Raw genomic sequence first — 13,771 nt, 5'->3', positions numbered from 1 at the left:
GTTTTCTTTATCAGGATAGGTTTGGGGTTGATTTATTTATTTTCAACTAACATACACATGTAGATTGTACTCTACAGATGGAGAACAGATGCTCTCTGTACTCCAAAAAAAAAAAAACGAAAAAAAAAAAAAAAACAACATTCTCAGAAGAATAAAATTTACTGATTAAAATTATTTTAATTCCGTAAGGAAAAGGTTTACATAACTTTGTTTTTTAAAACTTTCTTTTTTAGTATGTACATAGAATGGACAGCAAACACAAACATTTTGAGATAAGAAGAATAAAAAAGAGATTTACATCCAAATCTGTGAACTTCTGTTGCATACTACTTTTAAAAGTGTATATTATATTTAACAGGATAGTAATAAAATGATCCAGTTTGGTCTTCCATGTAAATTTTTTTTTTGTTTGCTTCACTGTTTTTTTAATTTATTGATTTTTTTCTTTCATTTTATTGAATGTCATGAATACCCACTAATTTTGTTCCTCCATCCCCTTGAAATAAGTTAAGTATAATTAAGCAAAACAAGTCAACATGTTGGTCATGACTGCAAATATATCATTCTTCACTTCTATATGTTACCTGTCTCTCCAAAGGGCCTCATGTAATTCTAGGTGTTCTAGTTCATCAGTGTTCTAGGGTCATGACTGGTCACTGTATTTATCAGAGTTTTGAAGTCTTTCAAAAGTGTTTTCCTTTATTTTAATGTAGTTTTTTTTTTTTACCATTAGTTTATCTCCAAGTTGTATCCAAATCTTCTTCAAAGTGTACCAATATTGAAAGATAATTGTGTAATGATAACAAAGACCATGTTTTTAAAATTAATCCATGTGTATACACATGTTATGGAGGAGGCAAATATATCTATCTCTATGGGGAATATCCTGTTCTTTGAGAAGTACTGGACTAGAATGATATTTATCAACTTCCTTAAATATTGCTATAACAGAAGCATGATTTTTAAGTTCAAAAGCAACAATATTGCTAATATCCCTTGTTGCCATCTCTTAAAGGGGAAAGATACCTTGCATTTATACTTATAGGTTTTTTGCCTTCCTACTAAATGTTGGTGAATGACTAGTGATTAAACTCATTTATCCAAGTAGATGGCAAACAGAAAAGTTCTGCACATTAGAATATACACAAAAATGTACAAAAGCGATCAAGCTTTTTAGATGATAGTGAGCTATCATCTCAGCTAAGAAAGATGTCCTAATCTCACCAAAAGGGAAATTTCCTGAAGTCTCTCAGGAAACAAACTAAAAATCAGGAATTTGTTGAAGCATTGACTCTTCTACGTGAGTGTAGAAGTCTTTCTATTGCTTTTTTTTTAGAATTGGTCTAGAGGAGAGATGGAATGATGTATAGTTCCTTTCAACAGAAAGTTGAAATTATATATATATATATATATATATATATATATATATATATATATAGTTCAATTCAACAGAATTGAAGAATCTTTCTCTTCTTCAAAGCTTTCAAGCCCATATTTTTGAATCTTTATTTGAGATGTCTTATTTAAACTGCTTCAGGCTTGCTGATCACCTGGTTACAGAGATACAATAATTCAGTAGCCATTAACATTCTTCACCCAAAATGCACATAAATAGCATAGGTCTGACCATGTCACTTCCCTCTGGAGTAATGGTTCTTTATTTTTGTGTCATGGATCCCTTTGGCCATCAGGTGAAGACCACGGACTCTTTCTTAGAATAATGTTTCTAAATGCATAAAATAAAATACAAAGGTTGCAAAGAAAACAAATCATATTGAAATGGAGTTATCCAAATGTGTCTGTGTGGCAGTTTGTGTTAAATCACTTGCCCAGGATCACACAGATAACAATGTTATCTCACACAGTCAACAAATATTAACCGTCTGAAATCACATTTGAGCTTGGCTCCTCCTGACTTCAGGGCCAATGCTCTATGCAGTGTCCCATCTAGCTGCCTTTCTCCAAACTGAGAAGAAAAATGATCACTACTCAAACGACCAAGGTAATGGACTTCAGCTTAAGGACCCTAAACTAGAGGAACTCAGGGCTTCTGGTGCTCCGGCTATGATGCAATTATAAACCCCTCTGCCAGCAACTGAAGCTCCTTGCAGTTTAGTTCTATCTTTCTTTCCTGACTAATTTCTTTTTTTTTTTTATTTTTATTTTATTTTATTTTATTTTTTAAATTTTTTTTATTTAATAGCCTTTTATTTACAGGATATATACATAGGTAACTTTACAGCATTAACAATTGCCAAACCTCTTGTTCCAATTTTTCACCTCTTACCCCCCCACCCCCTCCCCTAAATGTCAGGATGACCAGTAGATGTTAAAATATATTAAAATATAACTTAGATACACAATAAGTATACATGACCAAAACATTATTTTGCTGTACAAAAAGAATCAGACTCTGAATTATTGTACAATTAGCTTGTGAAGGAAATCAAAAATGCAGGTGTGCATAACTATAGGGATTGGGAATTCAATGTAATGGTTTTTAGTCATCTCCCAGAGTTCTTTTTCTGGGTATAGCTAGTTCAGTTCATTACTGCTCCATTAAAAATGATTTGGTTGATCTCGTTGCTGAGGATGGCCTGGTCCATCAGAACTGGTCATCATATAGTATTGTTGTTGAAGTATATAATGATCTCCTGGTCCTGCTCATTTCACTCAGCATCAGTTCGTGTAAGTCTCTCCAGGCCTTTCTGAAATCATCCTGTTGGTCATTTCTTACAGAACAGTAATATTCCATAATTTTCATATACCACAATTTATTCAGCCATTCTCCAACTGATGGACATCCATTCAGTTTCCAGTTTCTAGCCACTACAAAAAGGGCTGCCACAAACATTCGTGCACATACAGGTCCCTTTCCCTTCTTTATAATCTCTTTGGGATATAATCCCAGTAGTAACACTGCTGGATCAAAGGGTATGCACAGTTTGATAACTTTTTGAGCATAGATCCAAACTACTCTCCAAAATGGTTGGATTCGTTCACAACTCCACCAACAATGAATCAATGTCCCAGTTTTCCCACATCCCCTCCATCATCATTATTTTTTCCTGTCATCTTAGCCAATCTGACAGGTGTGTAGTGGTATCTTAGAGTTGTCTTAATTTGCATTTCTCTGATTAATAATGACTTGGAGCATCTTTTCATATGACTAGAAATAGTTTCAATTTCTTCATCTGAGAATTGTCTGTTCATATCCTTTGACCATTTTTCAATTGGAGAATGGCTTGATTTTTTATAAATTAGAGTTAATTCTCTATATATTTTGGAAATGAGGCCTTTATCAGAACCTTTGACTGTAAAAATATTTTCCCAGTTTATTGCTTCCCTTCTAATCTTGTCTGCATTAGTTTTGTTTGTACAAAAACTTTTCAGTTTGGTATAATGACTAATTTCTTAATGCCCTGTCTCATACTGTCTAACTTCAATAAAGCTGGCTTTTCTGCTGTGCCCCATACAGATAGATCATAACTTTGCAGTGGCTGTCCCTAGTGTCTGGAATTGGACCTCACCTCTGCCTCTTGAAATCCCAAACTAGAGTCTCTGATCAGTTCATTATTCCCCTACATGAGGCCTTTCCTGTATTTTCCTAATTTCTAGCCTGTTCCTTTCTTCACTTACCTTGTATAAATATTTATTTGGGTCCATATTCTTTTCTTAAGTAAAATGTAATTATCTTGAGGACAGGAACTGTTTCCTTTATCTTTGTATCCCCAGTACCTCATAATGAGGCACTTAAATGCTTATCACATTGAATTGAAAATAAGATGACAATCACATGGAATATTTTTGAGGTAAAAGAAAAGACATGACTATGAGAGGTTATAATTAATCTCTCAACATGTGTAAATTTTATTAAGAGATTGTCTGTGTTAGAGTTAAAAATTCACCCTGGAGAATTTCTCCCTCAGAATATTAAGTATTGAGAATATAAGCAAGTTCTTCTAGATGGGGCTTATGTAGATAGTAATGAAGAAATTTTCAGGGATCATCTTCTGACCCAAATGGTCAGTCAATAATCTATCCTACATAGCAGATTTAATGAAGAAAGTACTTCTAGTTTTTGGTCTTTGGGGCAGCAACTGCTAGGACTTGAATATAACAGGAACTCTGAATTGTACCTTGTTTGGTAGGAAAAAATGAAATTATTTGGAATTATTTTGCCTTTGACTGGCTGACTTGCTCTTAACACAAGAGCAGAAAAGCAAAACAAAATATTTTAAAACTCTATTAATGTAAGCCTGGAGTTACCATAAGTAAGTTGCATTATCTATTTAGGTGTCTGTTTCCTCACATAAAATTAGAATATTAGACTAATATTAGATTTCTAAAGACCCTTTCTAAACATTCACATGTTATCTTTCTTAAAATAATCCTTTCACTATTTGAAAACTTAAGCACATCTTTTAAAGGTTATACATCCCAATTTCTTTTATGTAGGTTTTCTTTTCTGATACTTTTTAATATCTTAATATCACTCGCATGGATACTTTCCAACTTCTCCACACCCTTAGGATTTCAAAGCTCAACAACAGCTGTTCTAGAAGATATTTATCATAAAGGCACTGCTAGTTGAATCAGTCTGTTTTTTGTGATTTCCATTATGTTATTCAAATAGAGATGAACTAGAAAGTTATCTCAAGAGTCTTTGCCTCAATTATTAATTTTATCAATTTTTTACCAGTACTTCAGATGTAATTCTAATCATAGCCATGGTAAAGTCTACCCTCTAGGAGATTCCATTTTAAAATAAAGTGAAATTGTACAAACAAAACTAATGCAGACAAGATTAGAAGGGAAGCAATAAACTGGGAAAATATTTTTACAGTCAAAGGTTCTGATAAAGGCCTCATTTCCAAAATATATAGAGAATTAACTCTAATTTATAAAAAATCAAGCCATTCTCCAATTGAAAAATGGTCAAAGGATATGAACAGACAATTCTCAGATGAAGAAATTGAAACTATTTCTAGTCATATGAAAAGATGCTCCAAGTCATTATTAATCAGAGAAATGCAAATTAAGACAACTCTAAGATACCACTACACACCTGTCAGATTGGCTAAGATGACAGGGAAAAATAATGAAGATTGTTGGAGGGGATGCGGGAAAACTGGGACATTGATGCATTGTTGGTGGAGTTGTGAATGAATCCAACCATTTTGGAGAGTAGTTTGGAACTATGCTCAAAAAGTTATCAAACTGTGCATACCCTTTGATCCAGCAGTGTTACTACTGGGATTATATCCCAAAGAGATTATAAAGAAGGGAAAGGGACCTGTATGTGCACGAATGTTTGTGGCAGCCCTTTTTGTAGTGGCTAGAAACTGGAAACTGAATGGATGTCCATCAGTTGGAGAATGGCTGAATAAATTGTGGTATATGAAAATTATGGAATATTACTGTGTGTTCTGTAAGAAATGACCAACAGGATGATTTCAGAAAGGCCTGGAGAGACTTACACGAACTGATGCTGAGTGAAATGAGCAGGACCAGGAGATCATTATATACTTCAACAACAATACTAGATGATGACCAGTTCTGATGGATCAGGCCATCCTCAGCAACGAGATCAACCAAATCATTTCTAATGGAGCAGTAATGAACTGAACTAGCTATGCCCAGAAAAATAACTCTGGGAGATGACTAAAAACCATTACATTAAATTCCCAATCCCTATATTTATGCACACCTGCATTTTTGATTTCCTTCACAAGCTAATTGTACAATAATTCAGAGTCGGATTCTTTTTGTACAGCAAAATAATGTTTTGGTCATGTATACTTATTGTGTATCTAAGTTATATTTTAATATATTTAACATCTACTGGTCATCCTGCCATCTAGGGGAGGGGGTGGGGGGTGGTAAGAGGTGAAAAATTGGAACAAGAGGTTTGGCAATTGTTAATGCTGTAAAGTTACCCATGTATAAATCCTGTAAATAAAAGGCTATTAAATTAAAAAAAAATAAAGTGAAATTAATATTGTACATTCTACAAATTCATTTGAGACACAACTGTACTGTAAACATATGACAATACTCCTTTACCATTCATTTGAGAGATTTTTTATTTATGACAGAATATAGTCCCAGGAACACCTCAAAGAAGGCTGTCCCTATATGATTTGATACTGTTGGGGGAATTTTCCTTTGTTTCTACTTGAAGGATTTAAGGAAATTTTTTTTTAAAGGTTAGAGGAATCCAGGGATCATAACTTTTCCATTTTACTCTTATGTATTACCCTACTCCACATTATTTTTCCTAGTATAACACTTTCAGCTTATTTAATCTTTTATTTCATTATGGAAGAACCTGAGAGCACATAGTAGAGAGGTGGAGAGAAGGGAATTGATCAAAATACTCCTGAGCAATTTATAGCTCAACCTAATTGACCTAATTTTTTAAAAAGGCCAAGTAAAAATTGCATTGGGGGAGGGGACTTCTAACCATGGATTCCAAAGGATTGGCCCTATTGAAACTTTAAAAAAATATCAAAATAAGGGTCAGCAGCTTTGAGTAGAGTGACATTTGTTAATCAGTCTAGAAGACTAATCACCTATGGAGGAAGAACAGCTCTTGGGAAGGGTTTGCTTTTTGCTTTTTCCCTTGGATCTTTAGGTGAAGCTAAAAAAGCAAACTTTTTCTTTTCTCCTTGATCTTCTTTCAGTCATTACACTTGACATTTGAGCTACTTATCCATTAGGAGACAGACCCAGGAGAAAGATGAATCAGATGACAGTTTTGAGTAAGATTCTGGCAGTAGAGAAGAGAGAAAGCTATGGACTCAGGAAAACTTAACCCTGTCAATTGGGGCTCAAGCTGAAGAGAAAAGTAGGCCCAGAGAACCCAACACAAACACCATACCCAGCCAGGCCATAGAGTATGAAGATGCCAGAAAAAGAAACATAAAAGACTTTGAAATACTGTAGTATGAGATGTGAATTGCCTTGTATACATGTTCTCTGTAGTGTATCAATATACTCAAATTCAACTCATTTGTATGGGATGATATTATTTTTTTTAACATAAACTTTGTGCTACCTCTTCTCTATCACAGTGGCAAACACCTTCATGGAACATACATCTGCCTGTTTTATGATTCATCTGGTGCTTATTACAGGTAGTTTCATTTCTATTCAATATTTCAAGGAATCTTGAATGGAAGACATTTTATTGAAAAAGAGTTTCTAATAAATGGGCATTGTTCCCTGGATCAAGTATTTTTTTATGATCAACAAAACAACAATCTCAATGGGATTTTTTATATAATTCTCAATTTTGAAGTGGTTAAGATGTGGTCCATTGTTGAATACCATTTTTTAAAGCTGCTTCTTTCCTCCTAATATTTTAAGTGAGTATGCTTTGATTTGTATATGTGTCTCTTACAGGTTTTTTATAGGTGGAATGGGCTTATGGATTGGTAACTTTTGATTTCCTTTTGGTCACTTAAAAAAGAACCAATCTATGTCTTTTTTTTTTTTTTTTTTTTTGCTCCATTGTGCTTGAGTTCCTGCCCAGTTTCCCAGTTCTTCTGGAATGTAAAAGACTTGCCTATGTCATCCTAAGGACTAGAATCCTTTCCTGAATGCCAAGTCCTGGAACTTGATCCCAGCTACCTAGTTTTGAAATTTTCTGATGTTGACTGTTTCTCCCCAACTTTGCTCTTATTCCATTACTATTCTTTTTGACTGTTTCTGACCAAGCCCTATTCATCACAGGCTCTGACCTGTTTTTATTCCCAATTTATTTTTTGGTGAGGGAAAGTTTTGTTGCAACATTGCAGGTTTTTAATAATTTTTTGATTGAGTTGACTCATTGAATTTTAGAGTTGCGAGGTACTTTTAAGTAAAGTCCAGCACTTAATTTTAGTCATGATGGAGGATAAGCCCAAGTAGGGTAAAAACTTGTCTAGTGCCTCGTAGGTGATAAAAGATAGAACTGAGATTAGAACCCTGGCATCCCAGATGGTTCAGTATTTCATTAGTTTTTCTCATCAGGAGTAGGTATAGATTAGAAGGAGGAAGAATATATAAATTTGAGAGTGATTTAAATAGGAACATGTAAGAGGTAGTTTCTCTTTTAGAGCTTCCTATTCTGCATGAACTCTTTTATTACTGTCATTATTCAGTAGTCTCTAGGGGATAGTCTCTTCTAAGATATTGTCATTGGGAGCACACTTCTCTTCTTTCTTCCACCCCTGCTTTCCTATCAGTGCATATCAATTAGTTTCACAGTTAAATTACATTTTTTTTGTTATTTTTATTTTAAAATTTTCAACAATATTTTATTTTTTCAAATATGTAAAGATAGTGTTCAACATTCATTTTTGTAAGAATTTGTATTCCAAATTTTTCTCCTCTCACCCCAAGACAACAAATAATATCATATAGCTTAAATATGTACTAAAGTTATAGTATATATTGTTGAGGGGTTTCAGATATAAGAATTTAAAATTAACATCAATTCCCCTTCTTAGATTTTCAAACACCATACATGATGTCTGATTGTAATTCAAGGTAAATTGATAATGTTTTGAAGTTCAAGTGAGAAAGATAAGATTGGTGCTATCTGGAGTGACCAAAAATATTTCTTTTAGGATGTAGACTTTGAATTATACCCTAAAGTATAGATAGCATCTTTTAATAAAGAAAAGACATTAAAAATACAAGAATTGAAGATACAATTATTTGTCTTTTGGGAATATCTGAGAAGCTTTTATGGGCAGCTAGGTGATATAGTGGATAAAGCTCCATCCAAGCCTGAATCAAGGAAGAACTGATTTTAAATATGGCCTCAGACACTTACTAGATATGTGATCTTAGTACTTAGTACTGTTTGTCTCAGTTTCCTCATTTATAAAATGAGTTGGAGAAGGAGATGGCAAACCATTTCATTATCTTCACCAAGAAAACTAAATATAGTTCCGAAGAGTCTGCCATTATTGAGTAGTGACAAAGAGAAACTTTTATAGGGTTCCACTCTTGTTTCCTGGGACCATTGTGTTTTAGGCCACTATTTTAGAGAAGCAGTATAGTATAGTAATGGAAAGAACTTTTAGATTTGGATTCAGGAAAAATGTAGGTTTAATTCCCACCTCCAAGGATGATTAGCTTTATGACTAGGGAATAAGTTCCAACCTCTGACTGACCCTTCATTTCCTCAATTCTAAAATAAAGATAATAACATAATACCATCCTTAGAGAATTGTTGAAAGAATCCATTGAGATAATGTATTTAAGGTGTCATAAGCTTTTTAAAATCTGTCTGCTATTATTATTCTCTTACTTGCTGGGCCTTGCTGCCTTCTGCCCCCGAGGTTTTGCTTCCCTTCTGGAGAACCATTCTGCTCCTTAGAGCTTTCTTTGCCCTACATTTGTTTCTCTTTCAATTGACAAAGTCCTCTGGAGGTTTATTACACCTGGGATCTTAGAGAAACATCATACCTTTTTTCTCAACATGCAATTTTTCATCCTCTCAGGTGCAATTCATCTTCACCCTTTGTTGCCCATTAGCTTCTGCAACTTAAAGCAATTCTTGTTATATTTAGAAGCATAGAATCACAGAATCTTAGAGCTTGAAGGGTTCTTATATCACCCCCTATTGGAAGCCAAAATTCCTGCAATCATATCCCAAGCAAGCTATTATATTGTTGCAGTGTAAAGATTTCTAGTGATAGACTTGTCTTCCCATTATGTTTTGTGGCAATTCTAATTAAGAAGTTTTTCTTTTTTTTATTAAGCCTATCTCATTGTAACTTCCATTTATTGTTCTAAGATCTTAGATATGTGGACTACATTTTGTCCTTGCCTCCTAGTCCTGCCTTTGGCTGTTGGACTAGAGATGTGGAGATGCCAGGAATCTTGTAATATACTAGAAAGAGTTCTTGGCATTATGTTGTCTTGTAATCCATAAGGGATAGTAAGGGAACTTGTCATGGCAATAAGATTGAATTTCTAGAGATGTTTAGCATGGAGAAGAAGAGATTTGGAGACAACTGTTAAACACTTAAAGAATTGCCTATCTCCTGTAAGGACTTAACTCCTTACTTTTTCTCCAAGAATGCATGATCTGGTCTCTAGATAAGGAAGGGGGACATTTTTTGATGCCATCTTACTTTGCTTAAATTTTTTTTTTTTTTGCAATAAAAAACAACATAAAATGACTACTGAATACCAAGTAGAATAGAAAGAGGATTGTACACAAATTGTACAAAATCTTGCAATTAAGTATGTATTAAATACAACATGTTATTTTCTTTTTTTTATTATAGCTTTTTAATTACAAGATATATGCATGGGTAATTTTTCAGCATTGATCCTTGCAAAACCTTCTATTCCAACTTTTCCCCTCCTTCCCCTTACCTGCTTCCCCCATTTGGCAGGTAGACCAATACATGTTAAATATTCAACATGTTATTTTCAAAGTCTTCTTGAATGCTAGTTTGTTATTGACTTTCTTTCTGTTCTATTTTCCACATTAAGAAATGTGTCAATAATCTTTTTTCCTTTTTTTTGTCTTCTATTTTTGGTAACCATGTTCTTGACCTTCTTCCCTTTTTAATCCCTTTAAAATGGAAAGAAAAACAAAACACTTAAATCAAATATACTTATTCAAGTAAAATAAATCTGTACATTAGCCATGTCCAAAAATGTATATTTCATTCTGAGTGTAGAATTCATCACCAATCTGTGGAGAGGAAAGGAGCTTGTATAATTCATCATTGACACTCCAAAGCATAGCTGGTCATTGTATGGATCAGAGTTCTAAAGTCTTAGTTAATTTGTTTTTACCAATGTTGTTGTCATTGTATATATTTCCTTCCATTTCTATTCATTTTACTTTGCATCAGTTAATATAAACATTCCCAAATTTGTCTAAAGCCATTCAAAATTTCACTAGAAATTTCTACTTTCACTAGAATGTATACTCTTTGAGTCAAGTAATATTTCTTCTCTTTCTTTCCATTCCTTCCTTCCTTCCTCCCTTCCTCCCTTCCTCCCTTTCTCTTTCATATATCAAAATTCACTAATATCATGAAGTCAAAGTTATCTTTGATCCAAAAGGAATTTTTTTTTTTAATGATAGCTCTTGGTTTAGAAATATGTAGCACAGCATAATAGATAGAGGGCCTGACTTAGAGCCCCCAAATCCTGTCTCTGACACATGGTTGCTGTTCTTCATTCTCGAAGTTGAGTTACATTATGTCCAGCTGTGGCTGATCGGACCAATACAGGCTTGGAATGCCCTGTCACAGGTTATACACAAATAGTCCATATGAACATTTGGGATGGCTTCTTTAACTCTACAAATCTCATGTTTCTTCTGAGCTAATTCAATTCTGCTTTGCTTATAGAGTACAGCATCTTCTCTGATGAGGGTATGTCATATTGAGGGTCCTGTGCTAGTGTCTTCCATGTCATACAATTAATTCTCAAGTTCTTAAGAAAGACCTTGAGGGTGTCCTTGTCTCACTTTTTCCTGACTACCTTGTGAGTGCTTGCCCTGCGTGAGTTCTCCATAAAATAGTCTTTTTGGCAAGCGTATATTTGGCATTTGAACAATGTGGCCAGCCCAATGGAGTTGTACATTCTGCAATAGAATTGGAGTACTTAATAGTTTAACGCAAAAAATGACCTCAGTGTTGTATCTTATTCTTCCGGGTGGTCTTCAGAATCTTCCTAAGACAAACTAAATGGAAGCAATTCAGTTTTATGCCATGGGACTGGTATACTGTCTAGGTTTCACATTCATACAACAATGAGATTAGCACAATAGTTCTGTAAACCTTCAGTTTGATAGTCCGTCTAATACCTCTTCACTCCCACACTTTCCTTTGGAGCCTCCCAATCACTGAGCTACCTCTCACAATGCATGTAGCAGTCTCATTATCCATGTGTACATCCCTGGAAAGTATGCTCCCAAGGTAAGAGAACTTAATCCACAGCTTTCAGAACTTCACCATTTATTGTAACTGCTGGTTCCACTTACGGATGTTGTGATATTGGCTGATGGAGGACCTGTTTTCTTGATGTTAATTGGTAGGCCAAAATTAGCATGAGCAGCAGAGAATTGATCCATACTTTGTTGCATCTCAGTCATGGAAGTTGCATTGAGTTTACAATCATTTACAAACAAAAAAAAACATGCACCAACACTCCCTCCACTTTAGTTTTGGCTTATAGCCTTTTCAAGTTGAAGATTTTATTATTGATGTGATAGTTTGACTTTGATGTCATGTTTGTTCTCATTGAAGGTATTTAACATCATGGCTGAAAATATCATGCTTAAAAGCATAGGAGCAAGCACATAACCTTGTTTTACTCCATCGGTGATTGGGAAAGCTTGAGAGTATTGTCCATTGTCCAGAACCAAGCAAGCATGCCATCATGAAATTGACGTACTATAGATGAACTTGTCTGGGTAACCGAATTTTAACATAATTTTCCCTAAGCATCTCATGGCTGACAGTATCAAAGGCCATGGTCAGATTTACAAATGTTGTTATATAGACCTCTGTTCTGCTCTTGGTATTTTTCCTAGAGTTGTTGGGCAATAAGCACCCATACTGACTGTTCCTCAGTCCATTTTGACTTCACGTTGGCTTTCACATAGATGACTGTTTTTCCCAAGGGTACAGTCAGCTGATCAAGGAGGATTCCAGCAAGAATCTTACCAGCAGAGACTAAGAGAGAACTCCCCCCCACCCCCTCCAGCCAAGTGATTGTTAAAGGACAATCTATTCCCTTTACCTTTATAAAGATGGACATTGCATTCCTGGATATGCCTCTTGCCATATAATCGAAATTTTCAGTCTGCTTTTGTATGAGCAAGGGACCCCTCTCCCTTGTAGTCCTCACTGGTATAGAATTAGTACCCGGTGCTTTACTACATGAAAGTAGTCTAATGACATACAAAATCTCTTCTTCAGTTGGAATTTCAGCTCTATAGATTTCATCTTGAGGTAAGTGGTCAGTAACTTCAGCTCTGATTGATGGTGATCTGTTGAGAATACTATGGAAGCCCATCTTTCTAAAATCATGTCCTTATCTCTAATCAGTGTGGCACTATCAGCACTAAATACTTGAAATGCACTATAAGTCTTTGGGCCATAAATAGCCTTCAGTGCATCATAAAATACTTTGGATTGTTACTATCAGCATAAAATTGAATTTCCTCTGCCTTCTTACTGAGCCAAGAATATCTCATCTCTCTGTTTCTATTGTACTTTACTTTTCATGGAATTGAATGTTACCTTTTTAGAGATGGATGAATTATCCTGCTAGTATACCCGTGGAGTTCTTGTTTTTTATTTAATAGCTTCTGAATTTCCCCATCATTTTCATTAAACCAGTGTTGATATTTGCAAGTATTCTGACCCAGATAGGTAAATGCAGTGCTGAATATCAAGTCTCTGAAAGCTGTCCACTCCTTTTCTGTTCCATTGTTGCCAACTGTGTTGGCTCAATTTACCCTCCAAGACAGCAATAAATTGTTGCCTCTTAGAGAAGCACTCTAATCTGTTGACATTAATTCTTCTAATTGTCTTTTTGCCCTGAGGCCACTACTTTTGTTGAATATGAATATTCAGCTTAGAGAGGATAAGGCTAAAATCAGTCCAGCACTCTGCCATTGTCACTCTCACATTTGTTTTTTTTCCTTTCACTTAGTCTGTTAAATGCCAATATTTGCTGCAAGGGTACCTCCATGAAATTTTATTGCATTTAGGTAAACTGAATATAGAGTTAGTGATGA

Source organism: Sarcophilus harrisii, chromosome 3 (genome assembly GCF_902635505.1).
Source record: "Sarcophilus harrisii chromosome 3, mSarHar1.11, whole genome shotgun sequence".
In the NCBI taxonomy this organism is placed as follows: Eukaryota; Metazoa; Chordata; class Mammalia; order Dasyuromorphia; family Dasyuridae; genus Sarcophilus; species Sarcophilus harrisii.
The sequence above is the reverse complement of the archived record's forward strand: the minus strand, read 5'-3'. Positions refer to the sequence as shown.